This window comes from Schistocerca serialis, chromosome 5 (genome assembly GCF_023864345.2).
Source record: "Schistocerca serialis cubense isolate TAMUIC-IGC-003099 chromosome 5, iqSchSeri2.2, whole genome shotgun sequence".
NCBI lineage: Eukaryota > Metazoa > Arthropoda > Insecta > Orthoptera > Acrididae > Schistocerca > Schistocerca serialis.
In genome coordinates, this window is record NC_064642.1 from 818711520 (window position 1) to 818728905 (window position 17386).

General features: G+C 42.6%; 1 protein-coding gene across 1 annotated transcript in view; it reads right to left on the reverse strand.

Annotated features, from left to right (window-relative positions):
• The window catches only part of LOC126481047 (peroxisomal acyl-coenzyme A oxidase 3-like), a 250775-nt gene that overhangs the window by 196111 nt on the left and 37278 nt on the right, over positions 1-17386 (reverse strand). The gene's annotated exons all lie outside the window — the stretch shown is intronic.

The window sequence follows — 17386 nt, forward strand, 5'->3', positions numbered from 1 at the left end:
CATTTTAATTGAATCTCAAACAAGTTGCAAAATCTGGATACTTCAAAAACAGCACAGAAAATGAAGAATAACTGTACCAGCCAATAACGTAAGATTATCATGCGATGGGAGTGCTATTACAGAGCCCAGGGTTCACCAATTTTATAATATAAGATTCTTTTTTACTTTGTTTATTAACTCATCTGTCATTCTCTCTCTCTCTGATACATCTCCTCGAAGTACTTTTTCTCAAGTTGTTTGGTGTGCCCTCACAAACCACTCTTTGCAGGCTCCACAATAATATCCTTCCCTTGACAAGTAATTTGAAAACACTTCATGAAGAGCCACCTCCAAGATCACAAAGTGATGTTCACAGATTGTTTTACATACAAAAACGTCAATCACATAGTTTTTAAAGAGTATAGAGTAATTGTTTCAACTACCCTGTGCGGAGCTTCTTCTTTTTAAGTAATTTTCAAGTCTGGCTTTGCTTAGGCATTAAGTATCATTTTGGCAGCATTATTCACCCCTTTTTGAGCTAAAATTAATTTCAATAAAAGATGAGAATAGTAATTTTTTTCGTCCAGTATTTTGTATAAATGTCATTATTTCACCTGAACTGGGACTATTCATAAAAACTTTCATGGAAGACAATACTGTGCATAAAATGTTGGTACCTACTTGCCAAGCAATTGCCTACAAGATGATTGTGTGTGCACATCACATAGTATTCTTATGGCACACTTTTGTGCCAAGAAAAGTTTATTTCCTATATATGTACCTCATATAGCAATGTTGACTGGAAATATAAGCAAAGTATGGTACAGTAAATTATTATTTAGTGAATGCCACAACACCAAATGCAAAAGTGGCTAAACTGAGTTGCTTAAGAAGGTCTAAAATGTGTTTTCATATACACAAGAAAGCACACCTCATCCACACATGACTGCCAAGCGCAGCATCTTGGACATCCCAGCCCAAAATGCTGGAGTTGGCAGTCCTGTGTGCATGAGATGTGCCTGCGTGAGTGTGTGAATGATGAGTGTCTCTCTTTTTCTGATGAAGGCTGTGATCAGAAGTTTTATGCAAGTATCTTTTAATTGTGCCTCTCTGCCACCTAACGGTAAGTAGCAACCTGTCTTTTCCTACATTGTTGATAATTCTACCTGGACTTTCCATTATTTATGTAAACTATCAAGCATTCTGAATTCCAAACTGCGACTTGCTAAGCATATCATTGTTCCTGAGGTAGAACACTACTCTCATATTTTCTAATGGTAATTATTGACAAAACTCCTTATGAAAGGGTTTAAACACTGCATTCTTTACTCTCTCTGGTAAAATAGGTAAAATACTCTGACTTGGTCATGAACTACATATTTCAAAAACAATGATACATGTTGACAATAACTCTTCAGTATTCTATTGCAAATGCTAGGGATCACCAATTTAGTGTTGGAGGGAAGTGTAGAGGGAGACCAAGAGGTGAATACACTAAACAGATTCAGAAGGATGTAGGTTGCAGTAGATAATGGGAGATGAAGAAGCTTGCACAGGATAGAGTAGCATGGAGAGCTGCATCAAACCAGTCTCAGGACTGAAGACCACAACAACAACATTATATTACTATATCGATGTTATTGATTCATATATCACTGATTTTTTTCTGCATGATACCCAATACTCCCACAAGACCAGTAAAACATGACAGAGTCGTGACATGTTGGAGCTGTCTGGAAGGCGGTGAAGGGAAAGTGGTGAGCAGGGACAGGTGGTGTGGGGGGTATATACAAATAGCCTGAGCACTGCAAACTGGAAATTTCAGTGTTCATACCTAAGTAAAGGGTGGGGTGGGGGATGAGGTAAGGAGAAGAGGCGGAAGAAGAGAATAACCAAGGCAGGGACAGGGGGCTGATAGGATGGACACAATTGGTGACAATATATATGGCATGGTTATCTAAAGTGGGGGGTACATAACTATACTGTTATGACTTTGTTGCACTGTCTCTTATGAGTACTATAGGCTAACAAATATTGCAGCATAGCCATTCACTATGATACTATTTAATTTCAATAAAGAAATTTGTTATATAGTGACATGTAGGAAACTGAAGCAAACTGCAACTGAAGGATTAATGCAACTTTACACTGGCATCCATGTAGAGCTGTTATAGATAAGAATTATTAAACTGTGCTTTAAAAAACTGTGCAGCATTTGGTGTAGCTATGTTATTTTTCACCACAAAATATACAAATTCTTCTGTTACAGTACAAACAAGACAAACAGGATTATATCACAAACATCACATAATCAGTACATAAGGTCAACCATTATTTAACATCTTTTTTATGTATTACCAATGTTGTGACTCACCAATCTTTCAAAGTGCTGCCACACAGTTACGCATGTCCTCTACATGCGGTGCTGTCTGCCAGCTAAGCGGCCAGCCAGCCAGCGACCACTAGACTCGGACTCAGTTATGATTTGACTGTTAAAGTGTACACACGTATTACTCTGTTTACTTCATCCGTGACTTTCATGTATTGCGTCTTCCTTGAAATATATTTGTTTAACTTGAAGTTATAACAATTGGTGACGAGGATGGGATTTTTCTTTTCCATCATTGACCCACATGTTTCCATGGCTACTTTAGAGCAACTATTGCAAGGTCTCATAGAACAGCAAATGCATCTCACAAATTCGATTCGTGATTTCGTCGCGGCATCAAATGCGGGGCATCTCTTGTTGTTGTCTCTACCTCCTTTTCCTCCTTATGATGAGACAGCAGAAGACTGGTCCAATTACGAAAAATGTCTTCGACTGCACTTCTTGGCATTTCATGTCACAGATGAACAAATATGTAAGCCTCTGTTCCTTTCATGGATTTCACCTCAAATGTATCGGTTGTTGTCGCAATTGGCTCCTTTGAAAGATCCTGCGTCTTTGTCCTTTGTTGAAATGTGCTCACTTCTGTCCGTCTATTTTCAAAAGCAAACGCATGTGTTAGCCTCTCATGTTGCCTTTTCTCATTGTCAAAAACAACCGAATCAATCCTATTGCACTTGGGCTGCTGAACTTCACGGCCTCAGTAGAAAGTGTCAATTTGTTACTGAAGTTCACAAAGAATCCTACACTGATTTCATGGTACGGGATGCTATTATCCGATCGGCACCCGACAAAGAAGTTAGGCAACGTGCCCTTCAGTTTGCAAATCCGGCTCTAGATGAAGTCCTTTGCATTGCTCAGTCTTTTGAAATTTCTCGCGCCGCAGGCACGCAAATAAAGGCATGGGGTGATGTCGGGGAAATAAAACGTCTGTGTGATGTTGACGAAGCATGTGGCGTGTCCCCGCCATCCGACGTGGTCGCAGTGCGTTCCCAATCACAGCCTCGGCCTAACCGTAAACAAACCTCTAAGAAACTGCAGCAAAACCCACGGCAACTTCCTTCATGTCCATGGTGTTTTACGAAGCATTCATGAGAAGATTGTCCACAACGTTGGGCCACGTGTCAAAATTGCAAAAAAAAACCGGTCATGTGTCATCCATTTGCAAATCCGACCACATACATGATGTTCATGAACATGACACTGATTCTGATTCTGTGTTGTCTGTCAATTGTACTTCTTCCCTTTCAGGGAAATTATTCCTCACTGTCCAAATACTTGGTCGAGATGTTCGCATGCAGGTGGATACTGGTTCTGCTGCCACTATCATCAATTCTCAGACGTATCTGCAGTTGGGTTCTCCAATCCCGTCACCTGTCACTAGGCAATTGCGGACTTACAATAAACAGAAGATTTCTCTCTTGGGACACTTTGATGCTGAGGTATCTTACAAATCTGTCGTTTGCACTGTTCACATATTTGTGGTCGACCATAGTAACGTGGAGAATCTTTTTGGTTTCAATGCCTTTCGCGTTTTTGGGTTCACCATAGATGACTCTGTCAATATCATCTCTGATGCTATTCGTTATGCTCAATTGGACTCCTTGTCGACAACATTTTTGTCCCTTTTTTCTCCTGTGTTAGGCCATGCAAATGACTTTGAAGCTCATATCACACTCAAACCCACTGCTCGGCCTAAGTTTTTTTGGGCTCAGCCCATTCCTGTGGCCCTTTGTGATCAGGTCAAATGGGAGCTGGATCGTCTTACTGCTTCAGGGGTCTTGCTTCCTGTCACTTCCAGTGAGTGGTCCTCTCCTGTCATTGTCGTTGCTAAGCCAAATGGTTATATTTGTCTCTGTGGCAATTTCAAAGCCACTGTAAATGCTCAATTCCTTATCAACACTCACCCTATGCCTCGACCTGAAGAATTGTTCACTAAACTTGCTGGAGGCCAGTATTTTTCTAAACTTGACCTGTCAGAAGCTTATCATCAACTTCCTCTCGACGCTGCTTCCCAGCAGTTTCTGGTCCTTAACATGCCTTTCAGGCTCTATCAGTACCAACAATTGCCATTCGGTGTTGCCAGCACCCCTGCTCTCTTTCCGCGATTCTTGGAACAATTATTGCTCACTGTTCCTGGGTGTATAAATTACCAGGATGACATTGTTGTCACTGACTCCACCACTGACGAACATCTTCAAAATCTCCACACACTTTTTCATGTCTTACAGACTGCCGGTCTTAAGTGTAATCTTCAGAAATCAAAATTTTTTCAGGCATCTATCACGTTCTTGGGGTTTAAACTCTCTTGGGATGGTATTCGTCCACTTCAGCAAACTGTTGCTGGAATCGATGCCCTTCCTTGCCCTACATCTGTTAAGGAACTGCAGGCCTTCTTGGGGAAATTAGCATACTATCACAAGTTTTTACCGTCTGCTGCTTCGGTGGCTCAGCCGTTACATCACCTGTTGCATAAAAACGTGCCTTTTCACTGGTCCACATCTTGCGATGCGGCTTTCCAGAAATTGAAGACTATGCTGAAACAGGCCCCATGCCTGGCTACTTATCGACCTGGCCAACATCTTGTTCTTGCCACGGACGCCTCTCAATACGGGGCCAGTGCAGTCCTTGCGCACCGTTTTTCTGACGGTTCTCAACAACCCATTGCTTATGCCTCCAAAACGCTCACGGATGCCCAACAAAAGTATTCTCAAATTGAAAAAGAAGCTTTGGCCATTATTTATGCTCTTCATAAGTTTGGTGTTTTTCTCTATGGATCCAAATTTCATCTTGTTACGGATCACAAACCACTTGTTTCCTAGTTTCATCCATCAACGTCACTTCCCGACAAGGCTGCACACCGCCTCCAGCATTGGGCTCTTTACTTGTCTCGTTTCAATTATGAGATTCATTTCCGGCCGACGGCTCAACGTGCGAATGCTGATGCACTGACTTGCCTTCCCATGGGTCCTGATCTGGCATTCGATACGGCCGAACTTTTGTGTTTCCACCTGGATGCTGCCGAGCAGTGGGTTGTGGACGAGTTCCCCATCACCAGGCACCAGCTGGCGGCTGCTACGGGTTCTGACCCTACCCTCTACTGGGTTTTTACGCTGTATTCAGAAGGGTTGGCCAGATCGTCCGTCCGCTAAGACTTCTGATCCATTGCGGAACTACTACACTTTGTGTTACCGCCTCACAGTTAGGGATGGTGTTATCCTCCTTTCCACCGAAAATGCTTTGCCGCGTGTTGTGGTACCTGCGTCTTTGCATGCTTCAGTCTTGCGCCTCCTTCACCAAGGGCACTGGGGTGTCTCTTGCACAATATCTCTGGCATGCCATCATGTGTACTGGCCCGGCATCGACTCTGAAACCACACACATGGTCGCTGCCTGCAGCCCTTGTGCGTCACAGGCCAGTCACCACGGCCTTCGCCTGAGAAGCCCTGGGAGTGTATTCATGCTGACTTTGCGGGACCTTTTTTAGGTACTTATTGGCTTCTCGTTACTGACGCCTACTCTAACTTTCCTTTCATTGTCCGTTGCCCGTCGCCTACCACCGCAGCAACCACCAATGATCTAGCTCGCATTTTCTCTTTGGAAGGCCTTCCCAAACTCTTGTTACTGATAATGGTTTGCAATTTGCCTCTTCCGATTTTGCGGATTTTTGTGCCCGTCACAGCATCATGCATGTCACGGCCCCTCTGTTCCATCCACAGTCAAACAGTGAGGCTGAACGACTGGTCCGCACATTTAAGGCTCAGATGACGAAACTCCTGACTTCTTCTGCTGCTGATGATGCGCTTCTCCAATTTCTGACTTCTTACCGTTTCACCCCCATGGGTGACCACAGCCCGGCTCAGCTCTTACATGGCTGACAGCCCCGCACGCTACTTCATCTTCTGCGGCCTTCCACCTCACGGCCACGGGTGCCTTCGCTTTGCCGGTTCACTGCCAAGGACCTTGTATGGGTACGGGGATATGGCAGGCAGCCAAAATGGAGTCCTGGCCGCATCTTACAACACCGTGGCCTACACCTGTGTGAAATCCAGATGGACACGGGTGTTGCAGTGCGTCATTCGGACCAGCTTCGGCCTTGTGTGCTGGTAACACATGTTCCGGATGCCACTACACCACCTTCGGCTCTACCTGACACTCGGGATACTGGAATCTCTCATTACTCACAACGCAGTCCTCTCACTAACATATCTGTGCCAGCACATAAACTCAAATGACCATCATCTGTTGGAGCAACTCTACTCGCCTCCTTCTCCTACGGACACAGACACATCGCCCATGTCTCCTGTTATAACAACCAGACTTACCGCAATGGGCAAATTGGTGCATGGGGCCCCAGCAGATTCGACCCCCATGTCTCCTGTGATCTCGACCCGTTATCATTGGGGACACTTCCGTCCATACGGAAAGCCTCCTCCTCGAGACTTCACGGCCAGTCAAACAACACATATGGACGTTAGCAATCTACAGGCCACCTCCATCAAGACCTGTGCAAAAACTTCAAAGGTGGGAAAAGTGTTGTGACTCGCCGATCTTTCAAAGTGCCGCCGAGCAGTTACATGCATCCGCTACATGTGGCGCTGTCTGCCAGCCGTGCAGCAGCAGCGCCACCTAAGCGGCCAGGCAGCGAGCGGCTGCTAGACTCGGACTCAGTTATGATTTGACTTTTAAAGTGTACACATGTCTTTCTGTGTTTACTTGATCCATGACTTTCATGTATTGCATCTTCCTTGAAATGTATTTGTTCAACTTGAAGTTATAACAACCAATATTGTGAATCATAAGATAATAAGGCATTTTTCTACTTTGTTACACAGATGACTTGAAATAGTCTAAGCAGGAGATTTAAAATGTATAAGTAAGTCTATGTGACATAATGACAGAATCATGAAACACATGTTGTGCTGGAATGTGGGCACAAAATTTTAAGCTACAATTTAGTTGAAGAATTGGTAAATTGGATCCTGTACCACAAGTCACATAAGTGTAAGAAACAATACTGGGGGCATGCATTTGTTATATCTTGTTTCAGTGGATCATGCATCCCAGCTGTACATATGTATACATTTTAGTAAAAATTGCATAAATACAGTAATATAACAAAATAAATACTAAAATCCTACAGTATCTATTAAGAATATTGTAAATAAAAACATTTTGTAGAATTGTATAAAACGTGTTACATAAATATCAGTATAGTTCCCATATGTTAAGGATTTACTCTCAAAGATATTTGTAATTTTAAAAGAAATGAAAAGAAAAGTATGCTCTGGTTTTCTGATACCTATGTAAGAGCCATCAAGTGTCTGCAATCTATGCCTTATTGTCAGTCAGTTAAACTGTGTACTTCACAGAATGTGGCTCCATGATGCACTTAACTCACCACGTAAACGTAAACAAGTGCAGAAATGTGTACTGTTATGCAATTCACCATTTAATAAGAATCAGTGGATTGTTAGGTTGTGGAAATCCCCAGTTACACAAGGTGCTTTTTAACAGCATTGTTTTCATTTGTGACAAAAGCGATTTTTTTTTTTTATACAAACATGTGTAGAATGTGCTATTTAACAGAACAGCAGTTACAACAATAAATTTTTTAAAGGCAGGAAAACACTGAATTTCCTTTTCTTCATTTGTAATGGCAAATATAAATAATGATTGTACATGTACCCTATGTACACACGTCACTTTACAGATCAGATAATGACAATCTTAACAGTTGAAACCAGTAATCAGCAATAAACTGTATTGAATTTCCTCCAAAACTGTGTATGAACTTTTGATTTTGGAAGAGCTTCATTATTTTCTTAGTTCCAGATGGGGAAGTAAGTGAAAATGTCATATCATTAAACTTTAAGCAAGTTGCTATCTCAACTTGCCACCTTGATTGTTTTGCTGAGCTCTCTGACTCAGTTGTCTCTGCTATGAATCAGCCTCTTATTTAAATCAACAGAGATGTTATTTGGGTCTGTGATCTGTTGTCCTGCCTCTCGTTGTATTGCATATTATACACTGAAGCACCAAAGAAACTGGAACAGACATGGGCATTCAAATACAGAGATATGTAACCAGGCAGAATACGGCACTGCAGTCAGCAACACATATATAAGACGACAAGTGTCTGGTACATCTGTTAGATCAGTTACTGCTGCTACAATGGCAGGTTATGAAGATTTAAGAGAGTTTGAACATGGTGTTATAGTCAGCGCACAAGCGATGGGACACAGCATCTCTGAGGTAGCAATGAAGTAGGGATTTTCCCATACAACCATTTCACAAGTGTACCATGAATATCAGGAATCTGGTAAAACATTAAATCTTTGACATTCTGCAAGAATGGGACCAACAACAATCATTCACTGTGACAGAAGAGCAACCCTACCATAAATTGCTGCAGATTTCAATTCTCGGCCATCAATAAGTGTCAGAATGTGAACCATTCAATGAAACATCATCAATAAGGGCTTTCAGAGCCAAAGGCCCTCTCGTGTACCCTTGATGACTGCACAACACAAAGCTTTATGCCTTACCTGTGCTCAACATTGGGCTGTTGATGACTGGAAACACGTTGACTGGTCGGACGAGTCTGATTTCAAATTGTATCGAGCAGATGGATGTGCATGGGTGTGGACACAACCTCATGAATCCATGGACACTGCATGTCAGCAGGGAACTGTTCAAGCTGGTGGAGGCTCTGTAATAGTGTGAGGCATGTGCAGCTGGAGTGATGGGATCCCTCATATGTCTAGATATGACTCTGACAAGTGACACATACGCAAACATCCTGTCTGATTACCTACATCCATTAATGTCCATAGTACATTCCGACGGACTAGGGCAATTCCAGCAGGACAATGCAACCTCTCACACATCCATAATTGCTACAGAGTGGCTCCAGGAACACTCTGCTGAGTTTAAACACTTCCACTGGCCGCCAGACTCCCCAGACACGTACATTACTGAGAATATCTCGGATGCTTTGCGACGTGCTGTTCAGAATAGATCTCCACCCCATTGTGCTCTTTCAGATTTATGGACAGCCCAGTACAGTTCATGGTGTCAGTTCCCACCAGCACTACTTCAGACATTGGTTGAGTCCATGCCACACATCATGTTGCAGCACTTCTGCATGCTCGCAGGGGACCTACATGATATTAGGGAGGTTTATCGGTTTCTTTGGCACTTCAATGTATACAGGTGTGTTCACAGAGGATGATCATGATGAGATCAAACAACCTCCCCACACAATCCGTGAAAGGGTGAACCCACTCTTGGAGTTAAATAACACATCCATGACAATGAGCCCAAAGCGCTGGGTGATCACCACTTAAGAAATGGTGATAGCTAAAATGAAAGTGCCCAACACATAACCTAATTAAAATGATCTCCTCAAAGTGAGAGGGCTGAGAGGAGGTTGGCCAAGCCACTGGGAGGAGTTTAATTCCCCAGAGCTTGTTCCCATCATTGGAAGACCAGTGGTGATACCAAAGTGACACCACCTGCAGACAGATGGCAACACAGAGATCATCGGAAGGAACAAAAGAACTAGTAGTCTGAGGTACAAGGACTGCAGCCTTGACAGCAGCATCAGCAGCCTCATTTTCCATCAGATCAACTTGACCAGGAACCTACATAAATGTCACATGATTCCCTCAGGACTGAGCATGTGGAAGCTTTCTTGGACCTGTTGCACTAAGGGATGGACTGTGTACAGCACACAGAATCTCTGAAGGGCATTGACAGAATTGGAGTTGATGACACAATTGAAAAGCCTGTGTTGCCAGATGTACAGCATGACCTGATTCAGGTAAAAGAGCTCTGCTGTAAATACTGAGCAGTGTTCCGGGGAACAACACTGAAAATCATTCATGCCAATGACAAAGGCACACCTAACACCATGGTCAGTCTGAGAGCCATCTTGGTACACAAAAGTTCTACCACTTAGTTCTGTGCAAAGGTCATGAAATTTACAGTGATAGACCGAATCTGGAGGTATTTCCTTTGGAAGCAAATCAAGTCCAAGATGAACACAGACTACTGCACAAAGCCAAGGTTGTGAAGGATTCACACCCATCAGGAAAGTGGCAGGTAGCATGAAGTTAACCTTCCACAGTTATAGCTGAAAGTGAACTCCAAGAGGTAACAGAGAAGCAGTACATATCCCATACTGGCTGTCAAAGAAGTTGTCACAGAAGGAGGCGTAGGATTGGTGGACGGGTAGGGAAGACAAACGATTTGTGTATGCACTGAGTAGAAAATCACGCTGGCAGGACAGTGGTAGTTCAGCAGCTTCTGCATAGAGGCTTTCAATTGGGCTAATGTAAAAGGCACCAATGGCCAAACGGATTCCACAATGGTGGATTGTATTAAGATGATGTAAGATGGATGGACATACAGGTGCATAAACAAAACACCCATTGTCTAGTTTCGAATGGACAAGGGATTGGTACAAATGGAGGATGGGCTGATCCACACCCCAGAAAGTAACTCTTAGGACACATAGGACATTATTGGAGTGGGTGCAGCAAGTGTCCAGGTAAGACACATGAGAAAGCTTCCTATCGAGCATAAGCCCCAGAATTTTTTTAGTTTCAGTGAATGGAAGAGCAACAGGTCCAAAATGTAAAGTTGGTCGAAGAAACTCACTGCACTGCCAGAAATTCATACAAATGGTTTTGTCAGTGGAAAAATGAAAGTCATTGTCAATGCTTGATGAGTAACGATGATTGAGACGCCTATAAAGATGCCGCTCAAGGAGACAAGTCCATGGACAACTGCAATAGGTCTCAAAAGTGTCGACGAAAAGGGAGCCGGAAATGTCCACTGGGAGACAGGCCATAACAGGGTTAATGGTTATAGCAAAGAGCACGATGCTCAGGACAGAGCCTGAGGCATCCCATATTCCTGGATAAAGGTGTCCAACAAGCCAGAACCCACATGTACCTTGAAATTGAGTTCTTTGAAAAATACTTCAAGGAAATGTGCATGCGGTCTCAGAAGTCCATGTGTAGAGAGTACAGAGGATAGCAGTCCTCCAGCAGGTGTCATAGGCTTTCTCCAAATCGAAAAACATGGCCATAGTTCGGCATTTCTGCATAAAACTGTTCATGAGATGGTCAAATGCAGAAAACTGCACTTGAAATCCACATTGAGGTTGGTTAGTAAATTGCAAGACTCAAGCCACCATACCTGCTGGGCATGAATCACATGTTCATCACCTTGCAAACACAGCTGGTGAGAGACATGAGACGGTAGCTAAAAGAAAGGTGTTTTGTCCTTATCAAGCTTAGGTATGGGTGTGACAGTGGCTTCATGCCATTGTCTGGGAAACATGCCATCTGCCAAAATCCAATTGTACATATGAAGGAGAAATTGCTTGCCCACAAGAGAAGGGTGCTACAACATCTGAATGGGAACATCGTCCAGCCTTATGGCAGAAGACCAGGATGAAGTGAGAGCATGATCTAGCTCCCACATAATAAAGGCGGCATTGTAGGAAGTTCGCTGGAGGGTTATAAGAAGTATTTGTGGGAGTGTTCCTTTTGTCCTTTCCGGTCTACTGGTTGTGAAACATGGTATTTTGCCATCAGGGGTGAGGATTTAGTGGTTTTATTGTGCACCTGGAAGAGAAGGAGACAGGGATGCTACTGTGATACTGGTGATTTTATGACTGCAGTGCTGAATTTGAAGTTGGAAGTCTTTGTAGCCATGTCCTTCATGGAGTGAGGTGTAGCAAGAACAGCACTGTAAGTGGCAGATGGTAAAATGCAGAGCTTTCAACTAACCAACAACTTATCTGTGAGGGGGCAAGGTACTTTTTGTATCACTTGGATCTCCTATATAGCCCATTGATCGAGATACATGGAACACTCACAAGATGAGTTGGCATGGTCTCCATTACAATTGGTACAGAGCAGGGGAGGAGGCAGGCAGTCACCCTCATGAGTATCCCTACCACAAGTAACACAATTGGCCATTGGAGGACATTTGAGTGTAGCTTAACATTGACACTGGTATGGATTTAGAATGTAGAGTCAGACTGTGATGACATGATAGCCTGCTTTCATCTTTGATGGAAGCACTAATTGATCAAAAGTGAGAAAGAGAGTCTGCATTTAAAACAAGGTGTCATTAACTGTTTTTATCACCCAATGGTCTGCAGTGAGGCCCTGATCAGAGAGGTAAGTTTCAATTTCTCCCTTGGTCAGATCATCAAGCAGCTGAGTGTAAATAACACCGCATGAAGAATTTAGCGTACAATGGGCATTGTTGGGCTTGAAAATCACTATTGATCTCCAAAAGCAAAATCCCATTACATAAATGAGAGCAGATTCCACAGGGCCAGCAACTGCAGTAACACCTTTCTGAGTAACAAATGGATTATCCGTAGGAAATGACTGACCTTCTTTAGTGCATGATACCATGAGGAACCGATGTGTGGCTGGGTGAGTCTTTGAATCTCTAGCCCCATTCCTTATACGTTTAGTAGATGTAGACTGAAATGGTGATTGGCTCATTGTGAGAAAATCCCCCATGATTGACAGTGTCTTCAACAGCGTGCCCCTTCCGACTGAGGACCTCACTGTGAGGAAGGGGGGACGGGGGTGGCTCAACCACCTTAGGTGATTGTTCACACCTCAGGTCACACCTCCCGAACTCCTGATAAAGGGACTAATTACAATTTAGGAAGGTAACAGCTCAGGCAAATCACCTATCCCTGGACTTGAGCTGTAACAGGGGGTTCATGTGAACCCTACCTGTTGACCGAGGGCTGGGAATTGTGTTACACATTCACCTGTTACCCGTCAAACATGTGCGCCAGCCTTCAGGAGCTCACACAGGGAGAGAAAAAATATAGAGGAAGGGTAGGAGATGGAGAATGATGAAAGAAAGAGAAAACAGATGGGGGGCCATTCTGATGTCAGGCTATTGTAACTTCAGAACACACTCCCAGAAATATCTCAGAGACAGTTCCCCAAAGGAGGGGAAAAAATAACAGAAGGACAGACGTGCAACATGGGAAGAGAAGATGTGCTGCAAAGGTTGGACCCCAGTGGTAGCCACGTATAAAGTCACCAAAGAATGATGAGCCCCCTGGGGGTGGGAGAGGGGATGGGGGGCAAGGAGGGGTGGGGGAGGGGGGGGGGAGGGGAAGGAAGATTGTTTTCAACACCACAGCAATTTACTAGGTACAGTCCTGTTGCAGGTGGTATGCTGCTGCCTTCCTTCGACCTTTTAACTGATTTACCCATCCAGTTTAATGTGCATTTTGAACAATGGTGCAACTCGACACTTTTCACATCAGCAAAAATTTCCAGAGGTGAAAATAGTGATAAGTAACAGACCAAACTCCTAGTATTGATCAGGAACCTTTGGATATGTAATATGGCACTTTACATCTGAGCTACCACCTTCACACATCTTATAGGGGGAACAAAAATCGATCTCTGCCATGCTGAACATTCTTACCTGTTCATGTTGTGAATGGTGGACACTTTGGCTGTTGTTGTTCACATCACAAAGCAAGAAAGCAGTTTCATCATCAATGAAACTAACATTTTTGTAACCACTACGAAATTTATGGTGATGATAGGGCAGTATTCATGGTGTGGTGTCATCGAAAAAGCAAGGCCCCATGTTGAAGCTAGCACCTCATGACGGAACCATGAGCTAAGGACAGCCACTGCCAGCTGTGGCCATGAATGAAAGGTGTCAATGAAGACACACTGTCAAGAAGTCCTCCCATACACCATTTGTGCTGGAAGCCCACTTACATCAGAGTGGAGTGCCACTTAGCCCACTGTCGAAAAGCCCACTCTTTGATAGCAGCATCATCATAGTTCGATCTACGAGTGAGCTCGTGTCATTAGTCGCAACTGTGTACTAAATTTCACAGTTAAATGTAAAGTAAGATTTGACTGTCATTCAGTGCAAGAATGAAACTGTCATCATTGTATTCTATGAAATATATACTGACCCTAATGCAGACACAAATGTCTGCCCAAGTTAAATTTTCTGTATTAAAGTTTTTTTTACTGAAAGTGATCTAATGTTCATTGTATGTTATAGTATCTACTCGATAGCCACCAGAAATAAATACTTAGAACTGTTGTCTAGGATTGCAAGGACACACATATAAATGGCAACGAGTATGTTCTCAGATGTGTTCAAGTGTGTTTTCTTGTCGCTACATATAAACATGGGGACAAGTGATTTTGACTACGGTAACTTCCACCCTCGCTTGCTTGTGTGGGTGTACTTTGTGTATTGCTAGTCACAGCAGTGATAATATTTCAGTATTTTTGTATCTAATATAAAGTGTTTAACCAGTCTGAGCCCCAGTGTGAACTATTTTTAAACAAAATTACTCAGGTACAGACACAGCAAACTGAATGACTGCTGCTCAGTGTTCAAGAGATGACAAACTTACTGTTGCAACAAACAGCACCAGCCCTGGTTGCTGCATCCAAATTTTGACAGTTTAGCTGCAAGGAGGAAGATTGGTCAAATGTTGTGCTCAACTGGAAGGCCTCTTCTCTACATACAACATTAAAGGCACAGCTCCATTGCATTCTTTCTATGCACTGTGGGAGCCAATGTCTATTGTCTGCATCTCAGATTGTTTCCCAACTCTCGTCCAGAAGATTTTGATCATGAAGAACTCATTAGGAAACTCAATGAGCAATACAAGACACAAATTCATGTTACTGTAAGGAAAATTAATTTTTTTCGTCTTAAGAAGTATCGTAAAAAGTCATTCAAACATTGGATTTCTGAACATGTCAGATGTATGCATACGTGCTGATATCCTGAAATTATTAGATCTAGACCTTACAACAGTTCTGTCAAATGCAGAAACTCAAAAGTATAGTAGACACAACTGAAGTTGATTTTGAGGCTCAGTCTGTTTCTCCTGTTGACAGGTGCACAAGGCACTTCATCTACAGTTAATGTAAAAGTGAATAAAAACAGTGCACAGATTAGAAGTAAAACCCTTTCATCACATGGTACATCAGATTTACTTTAGAATATGATTAGAAAGTTTTATCAACAGTGTTTTTCTACTCAGGCTAGGAAAACATGTCTTTGTTACGAAGCAAAGTGCTTCAAGTGTGGTAAGCAAGGTCATATAGAGATTGTTTGTTACAATGCTGCTAGACCAGGCACGAGTCTACCTCATGACTACAGAGTAATTGTCAGTGCAAACGCATTGCCATGGCCGCACCGATGCAGCAAGCACAAATATAGTCTCTCTTTTTCACTTCGCTGTAGTCCACAGACAGAAGAACAAACTTTTATCTAATTAAGAGTGGTTCACAAGACAGTTCAATTTTTAATTGGACACAGCTCTCTCTGGTTCTTTAATAGATAATGACACCTATGATATGATTGATAGCAGACCTGCTGATAAAATGGCGATATATTAATAATTTTTTCCAGAAAATATAGATATACATCGATGACATATTTGCACCAATATATCGATATCGAAATGGCAATATCAAGTGCCAATATTTTTATTTTATATTTTTTGCAATTTTAGGTAGATATTTGAGATTGTTCTTTTGAAAATGTAGTAGATCAAAAATTACTTTCACTGTGTGAAGGAGTCTTACTACTTTTTGAGGTTTCATCTCACATCCTGACTTTCTCTTTCCCAGAGCAAAGAAGTATAGGTGGCACAAAGAAGAAGTCCGATGGTAAGGGATGGCGGGGGGGGGGGGGGGGGGGCTGTGAATGGAATAACAAGATTCCTGATGAGAACAAATAGCACAGCAGTTGCGTTAAAATTATTTTAAAACAATTATTGTGCTATTTCTTCACATTGGCATTCTTCAAATACAATTGCTGAAAATGACAGACATAAATATAAATGAGAATCTTGGTGTTTGCAGTGGACGGATATGTATGAGGAGAAATGCTAACATAATCAGTGCTCGGTGCTACCAACAATAACTGCATTTAACTTCACCACGCAATTTTGACAAATTCGATATGTGACTGAATCGAATAATGGACACATCGGAGACCTGTGACACTTACATGTAGCTACCATTGTTAGTAAAGTGATTATCGCTAAGTGTGATCGTGCATTGTTTACCTTTCAATTCTTGCTCTAAAGGGGGATAAGTAGGCTGCTAGCTTGTTGATGTACAGAATGTCTAATAATAAATCAATACTTAAATATACAGCTCTAAAACTGGCAGTATATTTACAATGTGCAGCCAATATTTTTATAGGCCAGTACGTCGATATCTTTTTCAGTCGACACATTGATAATTTCTTCAATATTATGATGGTCGGTAATTATATTTTTTAAATATCGTTACATCGGATTCCCAATATTTTTAAGAATATCAACTGTCCTAATTGATAGCATACTGCTAAAGAAGCATATTTCTATTTTGTCTGCTTATGGCAGACATACCAGTGCATAGCATGTGCAGTTTCTCAGAAATTTTCACCAGAAACTGTACCCTGTTGTATCTTCCGTGGCCACCACAGAAGCAGTTTATTCCAGCAGGTCAGTCAAAGCGTCAGCCACAGGACAAAGTTTTACTCAAAGTTTTTGGTAAGTAACAACATTGGGAGCATGGTGTCCTAACTATTGGGTCATTTGTCTTACATCATTCAAGGTTCATTTGGGCTCCACCCGTACCACCAGAATCAGCTGCGGCACTCTTATATCAATGATTCAGTTGCAGAATTTTTGCTCACAGACCCAGAATGTCACTGGGGTCATCCAAAGCAGTCATACTGTCTCTCCACCCATTGTGGTCAGTGCTGTATGGGGAATGGTGTTGCACCACTGATACAAACTCAGCCAGAGCTGATTTCCATGGAGGCACTGCCTCGGGACAGCTGCTGTGATGTCTCTGCAATTAAACATGCTGTCCTCCTGAACACAGAGTTTGCATCTCCGGATGCAGACATGCACCCCGTGGCTGGTTTTTCCGCCAGTGTTCCCAATTTCTCTCAAGGTGGAGACTGGGTTGAGGACAGG